General features: G+C 42.8%; 1 pseudogene; it reads left to right on the top strand.

Annotated features, from left to right (window-relative positions):
• LOC108802160 overlaps nucleotides 1–17,700 on the top strand; it is a 27,218-nt pseudogene extending 9,518 nt beyond the window's left edge.
• The last annotated feature ends 714 nt before the right edge of the window (nucleotides 17,701–18,414 follow it).

Below are 18,414 nucleotides of genomic sequence, written 5' to 3'. Positions count from 1 at the left end.
GTTTGGCCCCCCCCCCCCCCCCCATCTTCTACCTGCGGTGCCCAGACGATGACATCACACTTGTTCTGGCTAAATCCTGGGGATGCTCTTGCAGTGTTCTGGCATGTCTTCTTGCAAGATTTCCTCTACTCTGCATTCCCCAGAAATCTTCCCAGAAAGGACTGAGATGTCAGGGCCAGCAATCCGGAAGGCCCCTATCTTCCACAGATATTCACTTTTTGTAGCTACATTTTACACTTTCTAAAAGTAGGTTATTTTGTAAAGGGGAGCACTGGCTACTATTTATTATTACCGGTATTATTATTATTATATAGCTCCAACAAAACAGTTTGCGCAGCGCTTCACAATGTAAGGAAGACATTAAAATCACAATACAATTCAAGACAAGATGGTAAGGAGGGCCCTGCCCCTGAGGGCTTACAATCTAAAAGGGAGGGGGAAGTGATAAATGAGGAGGTAGCTGTGTGGATGAATTGTTTACTTGACGCTTAGTTTGCACTTCTACAGTGGGGTCTTCTTTCTTTGGCCATAGGGCAGCCAGAGAAGAGAATTGCATGTGAGTAGTAGATTAGAGGAGAAGGGTCTGCAGGGGGTTTAATTTGGCTGGTTATTCAATTGCCTGTGCAGTATTTTTCAACAGCAAGGTAGGTGTTTGTGTGTTGTGTAAGGCCCCTTTCACGTGGGTGGTCCAATCGGATCCACCTGTCTTCCAGGTGGACCCGATCAGATGCCCAATGTAAGTCTATGGGCAGCAGTGTGTAAATGGCTGAGCGTCTGTTTACACCCGGTTACCCTTGACTCTGGCCAGATCTGGAAAAACAAAATGGATCAGAGATCTGTTTCTGCAGACCTGATTGTGCTGGATTCAGAGTAATCTGATATAAATGGCCATGTGTCTGTTTACTTCAGATTCCCCATACATTTTTCCTCTATTGTGCAGCATGGTGCAACACAGTCCCAATGCAAAGGAAAGCCAAGAAGCCTCACTTTGTGTAGGGTCTGTTGGTGTGTGTGTGTGTGTGTGTGTGTGTGTGTGTGTGTGTGGTGATAAAATGTACGCTTTTGTCATGTTATCACAACACTTTGAGGGAGGGGAATTTATCAGAAGTGGAGCAGACAGAATCTGGAGCAGCTGTGCATGGCAACCAATCAGCATCTCTTTCATTTTCAAATCTTAAATGAACAAACTAAATAGAGAACCTGATTGGTTACTATGGGCAACTGCTCCAGATTCTGTCCCAGTTTTTTTTAATAAATTCCCCCTCCAATTTGTTTCACCATAATTACATAAAATACTAAAAGTTTAAAGGGGAACTATGGAGTGAGTAGTAAATTATACTCATCCCCATAGTTAGAGCCGATGTTGGACATTGAAACTGTCACATGTCTGCTCTATTGATCAGGAAGTGAGTGAAAACATACCGTCGATCCTATCACTTCACGCTCATCTTCATGCAAAGAGTGGTTACTGTCAGTAACCGCTCCCCGCAGCGATCTCTCCCTCCCCTCTCCGATGCTTCAGTGCTAATTGGATCGATGCAGGGGGCGGGCATAGCTGGCTCTGCCTCTACATAGGCAGAGCCCGCTGTCAATCAGCTAGCAGGATGGATCTCGCAGTATTGTCAGGATCCGTCCCGTCTGCGGCACTCTCAGCATGGTTTGGGTCACAGGAGGACACAGTATATGTCCTCCTGTGACCCTGATGAGAACTATGGGCAAAAAAGGTTGTCACCTAGTTCTCCTTTTAAAAGAGAATACTGTAAGCACTGTGGGTGTTGTGGCAATGCATTGTGTGCATACAATGTAGTTTACCATCACTGTCATGTACACTTAATGCACGCCAGAACCTGTATGAGCCCAGAGTCTACACAGCTTTTCATTGATGCTGACCGTACACCTGGTTGACACCTACCTAACCCTCACCATCTTGGTGATACTACTATTTTGTCTGTTATTGACACATTTCCCTGAGTCCTTTGCTGGTCAGCCCAGACCCCTCACTTGACCACCATATGTCCACCCCCTGGGCTACATACACACAACACTATGGGTCGGTCTCCCTTGCCTGCTGAGGTCTTGCTGTGCTGCTAACTGCTCCTCACCCTGATCGGGAGGGGCCTCTGGTGACCACACTTCAGTGCATTCAGGTTTCCCACTGAAGAGGAGTACAACAGCAAGTTCTGCTTCTGCACTGTGCTCCCCTCACTCCTTCCTTTTACAGGCAGCCAATGAGTGCAAAGTACAGTGTCCGTCAGACAATGTGGTCATGCACACTGTTTATTTAAAAGATTTTGCTGGCCACCTTGGAGAATTGCCTGATTCCAGTAATGACCCAAAAGACGGGTTGAAATTTCAGCATTGCTTTGTCAAAAGTATTGCACATTTCAAGTAATTCATATGTCAGACATCTTGCCTGGGTTAACAGTACTAGAGGGAGGTGAAGGGGGGCTACCATGTGAGGGAAGTGATATAAATATTCCCTCAGCATCCAGAGTTTAGGGAGGGAGAAGCAACATCCAGAACCAGTCAGGTGTGCTGCAGTGCAAGAAGCATGCTGGTAGAAGGAAAGAGCAGAGTGACAAATTCAAAGGGTTCAAGGAAGGGACCTGTAATTGAAATTAAAACTGCAACAGAGAAAGATCAGTTCCCAAATAATACAATCATTTTAGTAGCTAAAAGTGCTCTCCTATATGAATTTAATATGTTCTGTATGTTAAGCTGTTGGCCCTGAGTTCAGCTTTAAAATACGCATACCGTATATTTTGTGTTGGTTAGAATTAATTTGTCCATTCTTCTTCTTTGTTTTAGGTACGTGTAGCAGCAAAATTTATCATCCATTCTCCTCCAGGGGAATTCAACGAAGTGTTTAATGGTGAGTAATGCATTTCATTTGGCACGCTTCTCGCTGCTTTCCACATAAAAACAAGGGGCAGCATTTAGAATGGTGATGTGCTTCCCAGGGTGACGGAACTAATGATTCTTAATGAAGCCGGTAAATAGGACACATTTTAGTGTGATGTAGATTATGTGTTATTGTATTAGTTTACATGGACTAGGGAAGACGCATTCATATTTCATAGTCCTCCACTGGAATATTTGTAAAGCACAGGAAATTGTTAAATATAAGGCCAGGGTCACACCATTTTCTGGAACGCGGTGCATTGCGCTTTTTCTTTTTTACCGCAATTTTTTTAGCTTAAAATGGGCTTTCAGGTGCGTGTGCATGCGTTAAAGTGCATTCCAGGCCAGAGAGAATTTGTTGAGAGACCATTGTCTGGTTCGGAACGGACTGCGCTGGTGTAAACAGAGCCCAGAAATACCATAGGGATACATTAGGATGCTTTTTTGGTCCAGGGACAAAGTGTTCTGGTCTGGACATGGTGTGTACAATCCCTAAGGAGTGGCCTGAGTTGTTAATGGTCCGGGACTGTGGGTCACCTTTTATATCTAGATTTGTTTTTGGTGCTGAGAACTATTCTATACCAAAACCAATGTGCTGGCATTCTTTTTAAAGTGTAACTTTACTGTTTGGGGCCCCGGGAGCGCTTGTTATTTGCTAGTATACAAAACATATAGCACATTTACCCGTCAAAGTTCCCTGGTGCAGTGATGGGATCTCTGCACCCCCTTGGCTGTGCTTTGCTGCCATTTTGCTCTGGAGTTACTTTGTCCCATTTATTTCAATGAGCTGCTTAATGCATCAAAATAGGTGCATGTATAATTCCTGGCAGCGAACCCCAATGGACATTGGTGCACAACTGCTGGCAAGTTATGTTGGGGTGCCATTCAGACGGTGTATTACCTCAATAGTGGGAGTGGGCCCTGAATGTGCACAAATCAATCTTTAGCTGGAAATAGTAAGGACTGTTGGCTACAAATCTGACCGTTTTTAATTTTGGTGCATATATAAAAATAAATGTGAATCACTAATATTATTATCATTTAATATCTACTGCACGCTGTTTAAAAATCATGATTATTCCTATTTTCAGGCAGTGTATTTTTTTTTTTTCTTTATACAACTGATGTTCTATTCTATATTCTGAGGATGGCTAATAACTACTTTCTTGTATGTGTTTCTTCTACAGATGTTCGGCTTCTACTCAACAATGACAACTTACTCAGGGAAGGCGCTGCTCAGTAAGTGTTCATTTCATTACTGTTCCACCAAAATTTCGACCACACTGTTGGAATCTCATATATCACATGTTACAGTACTACTGCACAATATCCCATATATGGAATGTATGTGCCCTGCCAAGTACAGTCTTAAAGAACTATGAGGTGAGTGCTTTTCACTCACCTCATAGTTCTAGCCGACCTGTGACAATGAGACTGTCACAGGTTGGCTCAGTAGATCGGGAAGTGAACAAACACATACCGATGTTCGCTCACCTCCCGATCCTGTCACAGCTCTCTGCCATGACAGGGGAGTGGCTGGATTCCCCCCTCCCCGCTCCGATCTGCCAGCGCTGACTGGCAGAACGGACGGGGAGGGGGCGGGTACAGCTGGCTCTGCCTCTAGATAGGCAGAGCCAGCTGTCACTCACGCAGCTGGGCGGATCCAGACATAATTGTCGGGATCCGCTACAGCTGCGGCGTCGCAATATACTGAGCTTAGGGTGACGGGAGGACGCTAGTTTGTGTCCTTCCGTTACCCTAAGGAGAACTATGGGGAAAAGCCTTAACCCCATAGTTCTCCTTTTTAATGACCACTGTATGTAGAAGACCTCTTAAAGCAGTGCATTAATGAAATGCTTTCTGTGTAATGTAAATGGTCCTGTATATAGGCACGAGATAAGCATGGAAGTTTACCTGTGTTGTCCAATATTAAAATATCTGTATACGGGCATTAATATCCCAAATTTACAAGGCAATACTGGTGACATGTTTGTCAATACAGTCTTGAGATCCACCCCAGTAATGCAGCACAGTTTGGCCAAACATAATAAAGGTGCAGGAGCACACCAGTGATCAAATCCCTGTGCTCTCTTCTCCTGTAAGCATGTTCACTGTTGGACCAGCAGCACAGTACAAATTATTAGACTCCTGATTGGAAGTGCTGATCCTCCCTTTACAGCTGCTGTGCATGCAAGGGGAATTGATCAAAACTCGAGCAGACAAAATCTGGAGTAGTTGCCCATGGCAACCAATCAGCTTCTCTCTTCAGTTTGAGAAAGAGAAGCTGATGGGTCGCCATACACTGCTCCAGGTTTGATAGGTTTTTTTTTTATCCAGCAGCAGTTCATCTTTAGTTTTCCTTCCTTCATTATGAAGCATTGTAAGAAACCCTCCTACAGACCATTCCATAAAAAAGCACACAATAGCAGATCTGATTCCAGCAAATTGCTGGTAGAGCAGATTTTTCTAGTCCCTCTTCATGAAATACAAGCGGCCTAATGCCACTAGAGTGGAGGTTAGTAAGAACAGAATCGGTTATAGTTCATTCTTCTACAGGCCACAAGGAATGAGCGCGATATCCAGTATTGCATCAATGGGGAGGGCAGTATAATGAATTGCTTTGCAGTATAGAACTATTAGATTTATGTGCATGGTAGTTATCTTTAATATCGGTATGTGCTTTCCGTCCTCAAGGTCAACTATGGATTAAACAATAGGGAAGACTGGGGGTGAGTTTAAACCTCCATCAGGTTTTATTTAATGTCCATGCCCCTGCTGTGAAGATGAGCCCCTGTGCTTTGTCTTTTATGATGACACAGGAAGTGAAGTGAAATCTTTGGGGCACAGACATCAGTAAACACTTGACAGAGGTCTTTATCCTGTAAGCTATAGCAGATTTCCAGGCAAAGATGAAATACATAAAACAGATCACTTATCTGTCAAAGGACTTGCATTTTGTTCAGCCGTTCTTGTGAACTGCTTACTCTGCTCAGCAGTGTTTCAGCTTGCCGACTGAAAAATGAACCAACCTCATGAAAGCAAGCAGATGACACTGAAAAATGTAAAGGTTAAAGTGAACATTGAGTGAGTTTTCTGGCTATGCAGTATAGCAGCGGTGTGTGAATGACCATGTTAAAAACTAAAACGGGTAACATGTATGTATAGAACTGATTGCTTGGGGTTTTCCATCAAGGTATCAATACCTTTTCTTACATACGTGAGTGGCATTGATCTTTGTTCACTACCTGTGCAGGTCCTGCTTACCTGGTCTTCTCTTCTCACCCCAAGTCTCCAAGACAGTTTACTTTTAACCTATTGAATATCTGCAGTCTCTAATGACCTGAAAAGCTGGCAATGCTCCTGGTTGTCAGGGTCCATGCCATCTAGGCTTATAGACACTTGAGGGAGCTTGAAGAAATGTCACTTTTATGAATTGATGGAAGAAATATTAATGTAATTGATTGTGGCTGTTGATTGTGTGATGTGAAATGAAATGTTAATTTTGGTAAATATTCGCTGCTTATTTTTCTAGCGCATTCGCACAGTACAACTTGGATCAGTTTACCCCAGTAAAAATTGAAGGATATGAAGATCAGGTATGTACGTTCTTGTCTGCAAAGCTGGATCATTTTTGCTCAAAGACAGTTGTGTGTGTTTCGTTTTTTGTCCTTTCTATGACGGGCTCCATTTTTCAAGAATCTTATCAATATGACCATTCAGGACAAAGTGACAGGTTCTCTTGCTTACACTCCTCCCATGCTAATTTAGTTTTTCTTCTGGCCATACACTGGCAAACTTTCATACAAAAAAATCTCTTCAGAACATTTTATAATGCCAGCAGAGACTTGTAGAAGTTCCTTTTGGAATTCATGGCACTTTACCAGCAAAGACTAACATGCTAGGTGGTTTACATTCCAAGGATGCATTTATACCATTTTGACAATTTATGCAGAGAAGTTGATTAACATGTGACATGCCTATTAATACCAGACAAAGCCACGTATGTAACTATAGAAATCCAATACTCTGTAAATTTCCAGGAACTTGTTGCTTAGCCATAACAACCTCACCTGGAACAAGATAACTCGGAGTCTCTCTTACTTATTCCCACATAACAAACTGTACCTCTCATACGTCCACACATTCTTGTACATTAACCCTCTACAAGGTTGGAGGAGCTGAAGGGGAACAAGACCATAAGCCATTTTCAAAATTCCCCCAAAGTAGCATTCTTGACGCTGTGGCATCTCCTACTTCCCCCATATTCTAGCACAAAGCTTCCGTCAGTGTCTTCAGCATACGACTTTTCCAGCAGTGTCATTGTCCCCTGCCTCGTCCTATGGTTTCATACTCTGAGCCCTACTGCATCTGATGACTCCCCTTTTACTGAGGTAAAGTAGGGGCTGCCATTTCCAACCTCTTTCTAAAAACTCCAGTTGCTTGTCGTCCTCTGGCTTTAAAGAAGCTTGATATATTTAAACCGTGGGAGTGGCCATTGCTGAGCTCTTCTGAAAATGCTAGTTGCCTGGCTTTAATGCCTAGTGATTAGTATTTTTTTCTTTTTCCCGATTAATCAGATAGAATAAAAAAAATTAATTTATTTAGAATAAAATACACAAATGAAGCGTTGCAGACATAAAGTTTACTTCAGAATAAAACGGTATACACATTTTTGAAATTGCGCTGCACTAGAACGCAGGGCATTGCAGTACCACGCGTTCCAGTGCGGACAATCACACTGCGGATGGGAGGTGCATTTGGAATCCATTGAATAGAATGGCATGGCAGTGCAGCTCCTGCAGCATATATATATATATATATGGGTAAGCCATATTAGTCCAGTAGACAAGATGTCAAAAAAGACATTCTCTGATAGATAGATAGATAGAGAGATAGATAGAGAGATCTCCATCAAGTCCTCCACTGCTGATTGACAGCAGGCAGTGGGCGGATGCAATAGCCAGCCTGCTATTGCATTTTAAAATATCCAATAGTAGGCCAAGCATGGCTCCCAGCCTCCTAGATGGAGCGGAGGCACGGGGCAGCAGGGGAATGCAGTCTCTCCTCCCCACTGGTGCCGGCTGCAGTGATCTGTGTACCTGCTGCCTCTGTTGATAGGGCGGGGAGAGCAGCGAGGATTAAAAGGGACACAGACCACTGCAGCCAGCACCAGCGGGGAGGAGAATGGAGGAGCAGTGGCAGCTAATCGAAAATCAACTAATCGATGATGAGAATCGTTGCCAGCGATTGTCATTATCGCTTATAATCAATTTCATCGATTTTTAGTTGCTGCAGCCCTATGTTTCATTATTGATTTAGTTACGTGTTCACTTTGAGCACAGGGATCTGTTTTTGTTGTCTTAGTGGTTGGTTTCACTATTCACACTACAGCTGTCCTTTGGATTTTGAGTGAGGATGATGGCAATGGCATCCTCCATATTGTCTCTGTACAAATTTCCTTTAACCTCTTGCCGTCCGTCCGTAGTAAAAAAACGGACGGACGGCACTGCTGCATTTGCGGGTTGCCGCGCCGTCTCCAGATGGCAATTTTTTGGATGAAAAATGGCCTGGCCAGGAAGGGGGTTTAACACCACGGATGTCAACTGGTTAATAAATAGGAAAAAACAGTGATATCCCCTTAGGAAGGGTTTGTGGGACTTGAACCAGCCCCTTTTTTTTTGCCACTGTGACCGTCAGTGTTCAGCAGTCATCTGCTTCATTCTTCCTTGGGGAAACTTCACACGGCGTCTGCTTTAATTGTAAGCTGCTGTAAACACAATTCACTGTGTTGAAGATCCACCCATCTACCCTTTTTTACATTTTCACGATAGGCAAGTTAAAAACTGACTTTTATGCAGTGTAGTCGGTCAAACGGTCATCTAAACGTATTCACATGTTAGAAGCAGGTAGATTGTAGTTCTGTTATTAAGGCGTCGTTATGTTGCAAAGAGGCTGATATACTCTGTAATTGGTTACAAGAGCAGTAAAATCTCCCCGTTCCCCTCACAACTACATCTACAAGTGATCCGTTAGTAGGCATTAGTACTGTTCTTCATATGTTGGCTATATTTCTCAGGGTTCACAGGTTGTAAAGTGTCAATACAGAACCTCCTGAGGGAATATTGATAGTTTACAGCTGAAACTGAGGAAACAGTTTGGGATCTGGAGTTTTGTAGACTTCTCAGGATAAGGCTAGAATGGAGAATAACATTCCTGTCTCTCCCTAGGCATTAATAACGGAACATGGAGATCTTGGTAACGGGAGGTTTTTGGATCCAAAGAACAAGATTTCCTTTAGATTTGATCACTTGAGGAAGGAGGCCAGTGATCCCAAGCCCCATGAGGGAGAAAATGCCATCGAATCGTGGAGGAATGTTGTGGACTCTGCAGTGAGATCCTATGTGAAAGATCATTATCCTAATGGATCTAGTACTGTAAGTAGAAATCATGTTTGCATTTTCTCTTTGGTGTAAAAATGTATAAATATTTAGTTTAGTCATTTGCATATGCCACGGCCACATCAAGTGTATGTGAGCCCAAAACCTACTCGCTATTTTTGGCATCATGTCTCGCTGTATAGTTTTCTTAAGCAAGTGATCTTTTGTGAATCTGTTGCAGTTTCCTACTGGGAGATTATGCCAGTAACAGCTCTTCCTGTTGCAGTATGACAAAGCCAAGTCACTGCCTTGCAATTAGCAGCCACATTGTCAGCCTGCCATGTACCAAGTCTATTAGTTAGGTAGCCCAATGGCCAAATAAAGGAATGATATGCTGGTGATATTGCTACTAATGGTGAGGGAGTGGCTTTGTGTTGTCTGCCTGCAACAGAAAGTACTTGCAGGGTCTCCAGGTAAGAAACTTTACAACAGGTTGACAAAACTGTATACAGTGAGGCATGTTGGCAAACATACAGAAATTAAATATATAGGGTATACGTAAGCTTTAAGTTTGGAATACCCCAACAGTGCTGAAGCTGCAAATGAAGCTTCACATACTTTGCATGCCTCTTTTTAGAGAACATACATATTTAATGCATTGTTGAAGCCCATGTAAAAACATCCGAATGTATGCATTCTATAGACACATTGGCATGCTGTATGTGTATTCGTCATATGTCTGTAATAAGAAATCACAGTTTGGCTTCCTGCGCTACAACATTCATTGTAGTTATACTGCTGGAGAAACATTCTACTATATTGCTGGAGTTGCTGGCGACGTACACTGTACGTCGTCAGTCACGAAGGGGTTAATGGCCACCACTAGATGGGGCTCTTGGTAGACTGACTGCATTAGGCTTAAAGCTGATCATACACTTTGCAAAGTTTGGCCAGTTCTTGATAAACCGGCTGAGATTTGAAGATCGAAGGAGCCCATTGTAAAATCTTTAGCCGAACGGTGCTTGCAGCCAGTCTGTAAGCACAATTTGAGGATTCTGATGGCAGCCACTGTCCAAATACAATGGAAACAGCGGGGGATTCCTCCATCCACGCTGCTTAGCGTGGATGGAGGAATTTGTGATATTTTGTTCCGGCTGAACTAAAAAAAATTTAAAAAAATATTAGTGTATGGCCAACTCAAGGTGTATTTCTACTTTTGCAGTCAATTTTGAGAAAATTATTTTGGAGTATGTGGATCTGGTTCTGGCTCAAGCCAGAGTTTTTAACCACAAGAAAAACTTTCAACTTTTTATTCCCAGACTTGGACATTTCTGTCCAAAAGTCTACTCGTGTCTGCACTTTTGCCCTTTTTCATGGGGGTTCATGGTAGCCTCCTTCGAGGAAGTAAAAAACGCATTTGTCCTGCGCAGAACTTCATTTTCCAGCTTTGTCTGCCATTTACATCCCAGGTATGGGTTATTGGCAGGCGTACATCCTCAGCTAACAACCTGCTTTATGGTCTAAGTACTATTAAGGGTCAAATCTCTTCACTTGGGATCTAAACACGGTTAGCCACTCAATCTTTAACACCTTCGTAGATGGCTTCTCATGCAGCTTCCCCTGTGCTCCCACTTGTTTTTCAATGGGATTTGACATTGGTTCTCGACACTTCCAAAACCGCCCATTGACCCTATTGGGGCTATCCCTCTTTACATGCTTTTTTTCCTTGATGCCATCGGTTCGCCAAGGACGTGGTGGAGTTCAGACCTAAAATCTTCATCCTTTCCAATGTATTTTCAGCCTTTCAGCTTACCAGAGCATTGTGCTGCTGTCTCTGTCCAGCCCGAGTGCATCAAGAGATTTCACTATTTTGTCTGGATGTAGTTTAAGCTGCAGGTGTCTACCTTGCAGCCTCTGCCTCTATTGGAATGGCTGACACCCTCCTAGTCATCCCTGATGGCCCATGTAAAGTGGAACCAGCTTGTTCCACCACTTCTCGGTGGCTTTGAGAAATTATTATTCAAACTTCTTGCCCTAAAGATTGGGTTCCACTCTTCCATGTTAGGCACACTCAACTAGATGTGAGAGTGCTTATTGGGCTTTTCAGAACCAGGCGACTGTTTTCCAGGTTTGCAAGGCTGCCACCAGATGTTCAAGCCTCTTCTGATGCCAATGAATGAAAAAGATAACGGTTTTTGTACTCGCTGTTCATGAGGGAATCGCTGTGATCATTGGAAGGACACAGGTCCCACTCCAGTGTGTTTACAGCTGTGCTTTGTTAGAAAACTGAGGCATGCTGGAAGTGTGAGAGGCTATTTCAGGCTGGTGACGGGCAAAGAAAAAGTGTCCAGACCCTCCTGTACGTGGCAGTGTAACCCAAATGTCACTGAATCCTGTGTCCATAACTGAACTGGTAGAAAAGTATTTTATGAAGAGTACACAAATCCTGTTTTTACTAGAATACTAATTGATGGGTGTACCTCCATTCCAAGCAGGAATTAATGTATTTCCATAATTGTTGTAATTTAGGAACCATTTGTCTCATGCCTCAGTACTGTTCTGTTTCTAGGAATGGACGCTGGAGGTCAGAATGGAAATTTACTATAACGCAATCTACTACGAAGGTGGTGGGAATCCTAAAAATTCAGGTATTTCACTGGTTTACCTTCTGTGGTGGTAAAACAGCCTACATGCATTGCAGTCACTTTCTTCATCATTGAAACCGCATGAAGCTGCTATTATTCTGTTAGAGCTGAGGAAGCTTTATGGATGAGTAGCAAAACATCCTCTGAGTGCCTGTGAAATATCTTGGATTACACAGTAGTTTGACTATGGTCAATTGTGAACTATAACTAGGGTTTTTCTGTATCGATATTTACATTTCGGTACTTGCAGATACTGAGTAACCTTACCAGTACTTCCGCTGGCCGGGAAGCCAGGCGGCAGGTAATGGCTTCTTGATTGCCTGAGAAGCATGCTCCATGCTAATTGGCCTGGAAGCTGGCTTCCCAGCCAATCCGCATGGAGTCGGCTTCCTAAATGGCCGGGAAGCCGGCTCCATGCTATTTTGCCAGCTTGATCCTTATTGGCCAGGAAGCTGGCTCCATGTTCCCTCGCGACACTGCCGGTCAGAGGAAATCTCCCTCTGACCGGAAGTTCTGGTATCTGGGAAGGTATCGGAGCATTTGGGCAATTAAGAGTACTTGCACAAATACTCTGTATCAGCATTGATTCTAGTATTGGTATCTGTACATCCCTAACTATAACCATATTGAAACCCTTGTAGAGACTTCCTCCCCCGAAGTAGATTCCCATTGAATACTTTAAATACCTGTAGTCCTGGTCCTGAGGATCATTTTGCAGCTCTTCCCAGTGCCACACTGCCTTTTTTAAAAGCAAAGTTATCATCAGAGTTGCAATGTTTACTGAAATGCATTAATACATGGCTGATTGTTTTCACTCCTAACTGCTGTTTAAAGACTTCAAAAGGTAATACTTTTGTAGCATTAAACAAAATATTGTATATTTTTTTTTATAGGTTCATTATTATGAAGATGGAAATGTACAGTTGGTGAGCCATAAAGATGTTGAAGAATCCCTAACGGTTTCTGTAAGTATGTTCTTCACCCATCCAGGCCAAAAGGTGTAATATAGTGGCAATATCCCTCCAACTCTGATATGATCAGATACTGTGGGTTGACTCCCAAATCCTTTTTTTCTTCTTCCATGGTAGGGAACACAGGTGACTATAGTAAACCCACCTTTATCCAAGTTCCTGACAACTTCTAAAAACTGTATAAAAGTATTTAAAGTGGGTCTGTTAGCAGGCAGTCTATGCCTATACCCTGTGCAATTTCTAATTGTGTTCTGCACCCTCACGTAAATTCCAGGGCATGTGGAAAAACGTATGGTCTATTTTTTTCTGTTCTGGAGTGCACCAAACGGTTGTTAACTCATAAAAATGCATTCAAATACTGGAATGCACTGGACTACACATGAAAGCCCATTTTAAGGTAAAAAACCAATGCACCGGAACGCATCAAAATGCACGGCATATGCAGAAACGCATCCGGATCTGGTGTGAACAAGCCTTCAAAGAGGGCTTTCCAATGCATAGCCCACATATTTGTATGTTTTAAAGGGAATAAACCAGGAAAACTTCAAGTGGTGGCCCCACAACACTCTCCAAATGTATATCCTTAAATAAAAATGGTGAAGGTAAAATTCATCCTATCTCTTCGCTCAGTACTACCAATCACATGAAACAATGGGTATCTTTGAAAGAATCCTACACCAAGCAAGCAGCCATTTACAAATCTTTATCAGAATTTGGTGTCCCCAAATTCCCTTCTATGGTGGCAGAGGTAATAAAGAATGATAGCATGGAAATCAAGCTACGCAAGGCATGTTTAATGGTAAAAGCCCCCCCCCCCCGGGGTCTGATGGTGCTCCTACAAGAGTTTAAACCCATACGGCCACTTTTCTCATTTCAGAATGAATATATGGCTAAGGTCCCAAGGGCTACCCACTTGCAAACTTTTTCCATTTTGCTGGAAAAACTGTACACTACAGTATTGGGGAATATATTTAACAGCGCAACACTCCGACCTATTAAAGCACAACTTCCAAACCTTGTATAACTAGACGGCAGATTACCTACATAAATAGAACAACCCTTATTTCTCCCGGGCGCATTTGAAATATTAAAATTATTGTCCAACCTCAAACCAAATTGGTTGAAAGGGTTAAAAAATAAAATCCTAAATCAATGAAAATAAATGGTTCAGCAGTTACTGGTGCTAATCCATTCCTTATGATTACCATGAGGGATCAACAATGTACAAACTAACATGTTATCACTGTACCATGTACACAGAAAATTAAAGCGTTTCTAGGGCAAAGAGGAAGTTTTCCTCCTCTGCCAAAAACCTCCCCATCTAGAATGTTTGTTTTATTTTTAGAGTTTAGATCCAGGGAAATGTACGGTTATACTGCACTGTGTATGAGCAGCTTTAGTGATATAATTTTTGTGGTGCATTTCATATAAAAGTGTTTTGGAATAAAGTACCCACAAAAACATGAGATGGGTGTGCGAATAGGTAGCGGTAACTTACTGACCTATATGATAACTAGGGATGCACCGATACTAGTATCGATATCGGTGACGATACCGAGTATTTGGGCGAGTACCCGTAGTCGCTGAAATGCTCCAATGCCTAGCCCGATACTTCCTGTATCAGGAAGCCATGCTCTCCTCACTTGTGATGAGAGAGCATGGTGCTGACTTCCCGGCCAATCAGGAACCGGGCAGCGTGTAATGATGGCTTCCTGATTGGCTGGGAAGCTGGCCAATCATGGAAGCTGGGCGCCGTGTAATGACGTAGCGCCCGGCATTCTGATTGGCCGGGAAGCCAGCTTCATGCTCCCTCGTCATGACATGACGAGGGAGCATGTAGCCTGCCTCACAGCCAATCGGAAAGCAGGGCGCCGCGTCATTACACGACGCGCGGCTTCTATGATTGGCCAGCAAGACGGCTCCGGCTGGGTACCGGAGGAAGGCCGCTCCTGGCTGGAGAGGCCCCCGTGGTGACAGGCTGGACATGCTGAGGTGAGAGGGGACAGACTTTCGTGTTAATCGGGAAGCCGGGTGGCGAGTCTTTACACGCTTCCCGGCTAATCGGGAAGCCAGATGGTGAGTCATTACACGCCACCTGGCTTCCTGAATGGGACTTCCTGTACTCTGTAATTGGTATCGGCGAGTACCAGAAAAAAATTATCGGTATTCGGTACCAAAATACAGATATCGGTGCATCCCTAATGATAACAGATGACGACAAGTTCTGTCAGAATAGCAAATGTCTTAGAATTGTTCTGAAGGAAAACCTTTGGCAGCGCAGTTGCCCAGTTGCCCAATCTGGTGTCCGTTGAATGAAATCGCAAGTATGAAAATGTTTGGTTGCTATGGGTTACTGTGTGTTTCATGTTTTACTGAATCGGCAGTGACGAAACCTCTCGCATACAGGCACTTTTATGTTTCTTTACAGCTCACATTTCATAAATTGTGATTATGTACGATTAGTGTTTGTGCATGGCAACACTTGTCTTTGTATTTTCATGGATGGTTGGTTGTCATAACTCAGTGCTGCCCCAAGAAAATCAGGTCATGTCTAATAATTGAGGAAGTTTATATCAGGCAGCAACCTTTTCCCAGTTTATATTCATGATTTCTATTTTGATTTATTGCATCTTCTAGAATGAAAGTCAGACTGCAAAGGAGTTCATTAAGATTATAGAGGATGCTGAAAACGAATACCAGGTACGTCTGTTCCGCTTTTATTTTGGAACTAAAAAAAGTAACTGAAGTCAAAATACAAAAATATTTCTTACTGCTCAATAAAGGTTATTCTTTCACCCTTTTTGAAGTCACCAAAGTATGCTATACATTGGCAGCAGATTTACGCTGGTGGTGACTGCTGCCCTATCACTTCCACAGGCTCTGACAGGTTAAGTCATCTTAGGCCATCCAAAATGGCTCTGGCAGGGAAAAGGGTTAAGAAAAAAAACCCCATAACATTAATATTCTTGTCATCTTGTATATATTCCATTACTCTCTATTTATGATAAACTGGCACCGTGGTACCATGTATGTGTCGTCCTTACAGGTAAATAATGCATATCATCTCTGTTACAATTCTTGAACAGCACAGTAAATCCTACCAAGCACATTGCATTGTTTCTGCAGTTTCTTCTGCACTTACACAAAGGGATGCCCAGTGCTTTTATCACAGATAAAAGGTTACACAGGGTTATATCTTGTAGAGCTATATAGGCTGCTCAGGGATGAATGCCAATTATTGCCTGTTGAGAGGCCAGGCTCCTTTTTTATGGTGCATGGGGTTCCTGTGAAAATTAAACTTTCTGTATTACTAAAGAGAAAGTTAGCTTTTTGTTAACGCTAAGGGTTAGTTCGCACCATAAGCAGTGCGTTCCGGTCTGATTCTGGCCGGAATGCACTGCCTCGCATTGCGGCCAGATCACTTTTTTGCCGGGCTGGAGTGGGCGTGACGGGCCATTGAAGTGAATGGCCCTGTAGCCACGCCCTCTGGCCGCAATGCGATCGGCCGCACAGAATTGCAAGGCACATTGCACCTGCAGTCCGGTGCGATCAAAATGCTGCAGGCACTATTTTGATCGCACTGCAGGCACAACGTGCCTTGCGATCCCGCGCGGGCTATCGCATTGCGGCTGGAGAGCATGGCTATGGTGCCATTCACGTGCTGTGGTGACACTACAAATCCCATGATGCATCTCTCTCTGGGAGTCGTGTCTGTGGCTGTTAGAATCTTGCAATGCCTCATGGGATTTGTAGTTCCACCACAACCGGAGGGCCGGAGTTTGGCTACCCCTGGCTTATGGTGTGAACTAACCCTAAGACTAATATTACTTATACATCTTTAATCAGCCATCCGGCCCCTTCAATGTTCCCAGAGAGTAAACTCCTGGAGAAAAATAGTGGGAAAGGGTTATCATTTTTTTTATTGTGACCTGTGTCACCATTGAAGAGATTTGTTCCTCTTGTACTGGTGACCATTTTCACCAAGAAAGAAAATGTGGGGAAATTTAAGCTGGCCATACATGTTTAAAATACCTGAACAATTTGGATGCAGGCATTATTCAGATGTTTTGACAGCCAACGAGGCCAGCTAGCAAGATACTGAAGTTTGGCCCAGTGGGAGATTCCTCCATACACAGTTTAGCTAGATGTTAGAATCTGTTGTACTTTTTCCATCTGACCATAGAAAATCTGCAGATACTCTATAGGTGTATGGTCAGCTTTAGAGTTGTCCCCAGAACAAGAGGGGAGGGAAAATCTTCCAATGGGGACAACTGTCTTAAGAAGGAAATTCGTGTCACTTTGGAGTTTTCCTTTCGCTTCCTGTTAGAAGGGAGTTTTTCTTTTTCCTTTCCCTACGTTATCCAAAACTAGACGTACATTTTAGGCTTGTTGTGGGAAGATGCAAATGTATTCTTAGTAGATGATAAAACACTCAAGCCTTGTTTGTCTTGTTTTTACCCTCTGTGAGCTGAGACTCTTATGATTTAACCCTTGTATCTCTTCCTGTCTTAGACTGCAATCAGTGAGAACTACCAGACTATGTCTGACACTACTTTCAAAGCCTTACGCCGGCAGCTGCCAGTGACGCGCACAAAGATTGACTGGAACAAGATTCTTAGTTACAAAATTGGAAAAGAAATGCAACATGCTTAACATGAACGTTGTACGCCTGGATGATTTTAGTGTCTGTGCATACAAATAAACATGGTTGCAAACATTTTTTAAGCTGCCAACTTGCCTGGTCAGCATGGCCCTTTGCTATGAAAAAGAAATTACTGTAAATAAAACAATTCAGCTACAGCACAAAATTTACATTATGAATTTATTTCAGCTTGTTTACATTTGTGCTTTGAGGGTTGGTACATGTGCTGCGTTTGAGTAATCCGGTTAAACTGTCATGCAAAAAAAAAAAACTCATTCTGGAGCTGGTGTAATGCCATATGTAATGTGCTAGAAGCCAAATGGCTTCCATCTCTTCACTAGATGGGGAAACAAAGCTTCATAGACCTTTTTATTATTGTGTCCTGTCAAACTAATCCCTTAAAGAAAACGCAAACCTTGCAAGGCCAAGTTCTTATGTTAAACCAGAAAATGCTTGACTATATTTAAATGCTTTGCTCTTGTCATGGCTCTTTGAATTGGCTCGAAAATCCTTCTACATATAAAGTCTTACTTCTTACCATATCGCCTCCAATGTATTATAACAAGGCAAATTGTAAAATATATAATCCTGTACTCTCCATGTCTCCGTTTAATTTTTTTTCTGTTCTCTGCCCTTGAAATGTATTCCAACTTAATGTGATATTAAAGAGAAGATTTTCTATTTGAGCGAGTATAATGTGCTTGCAGCAAATCATCATAAGCGTTGGTTCCTAAAAATTAGCTATGAGATATTCTGATGCAGTATGTAACTCTTTGACGTGACCAATGAAATCCTTCAATTGTGGAAACCCAGTGATTTGGTTTAGTAATGGTATAGGTAAGCTTTGAAACTGCAGATGGTTGAGGTGGAACATACTC

This window comes from Nanorana parkeri, unplaced genomic scaffold (genome assembly GCF_000935625.1).
Source record: "Nanorana parkeri isolate BGI_ZX_2015 unplaced genomic scaffold, ASM93562v1 scaffold49, whole genome shotgun sequence".
NCBI classification, from domain to species: domain Eukaryota; kingdom Metazoa; phylum Chordata; class Amphibia; order Anura; family Dicroglossidae; genus Nanorana; species Nanorana parkeri.
Note: the sequence above shows the minus strand (reverse complement) of the source record. Positions and strands in the feature narration are given on the sequence as shown.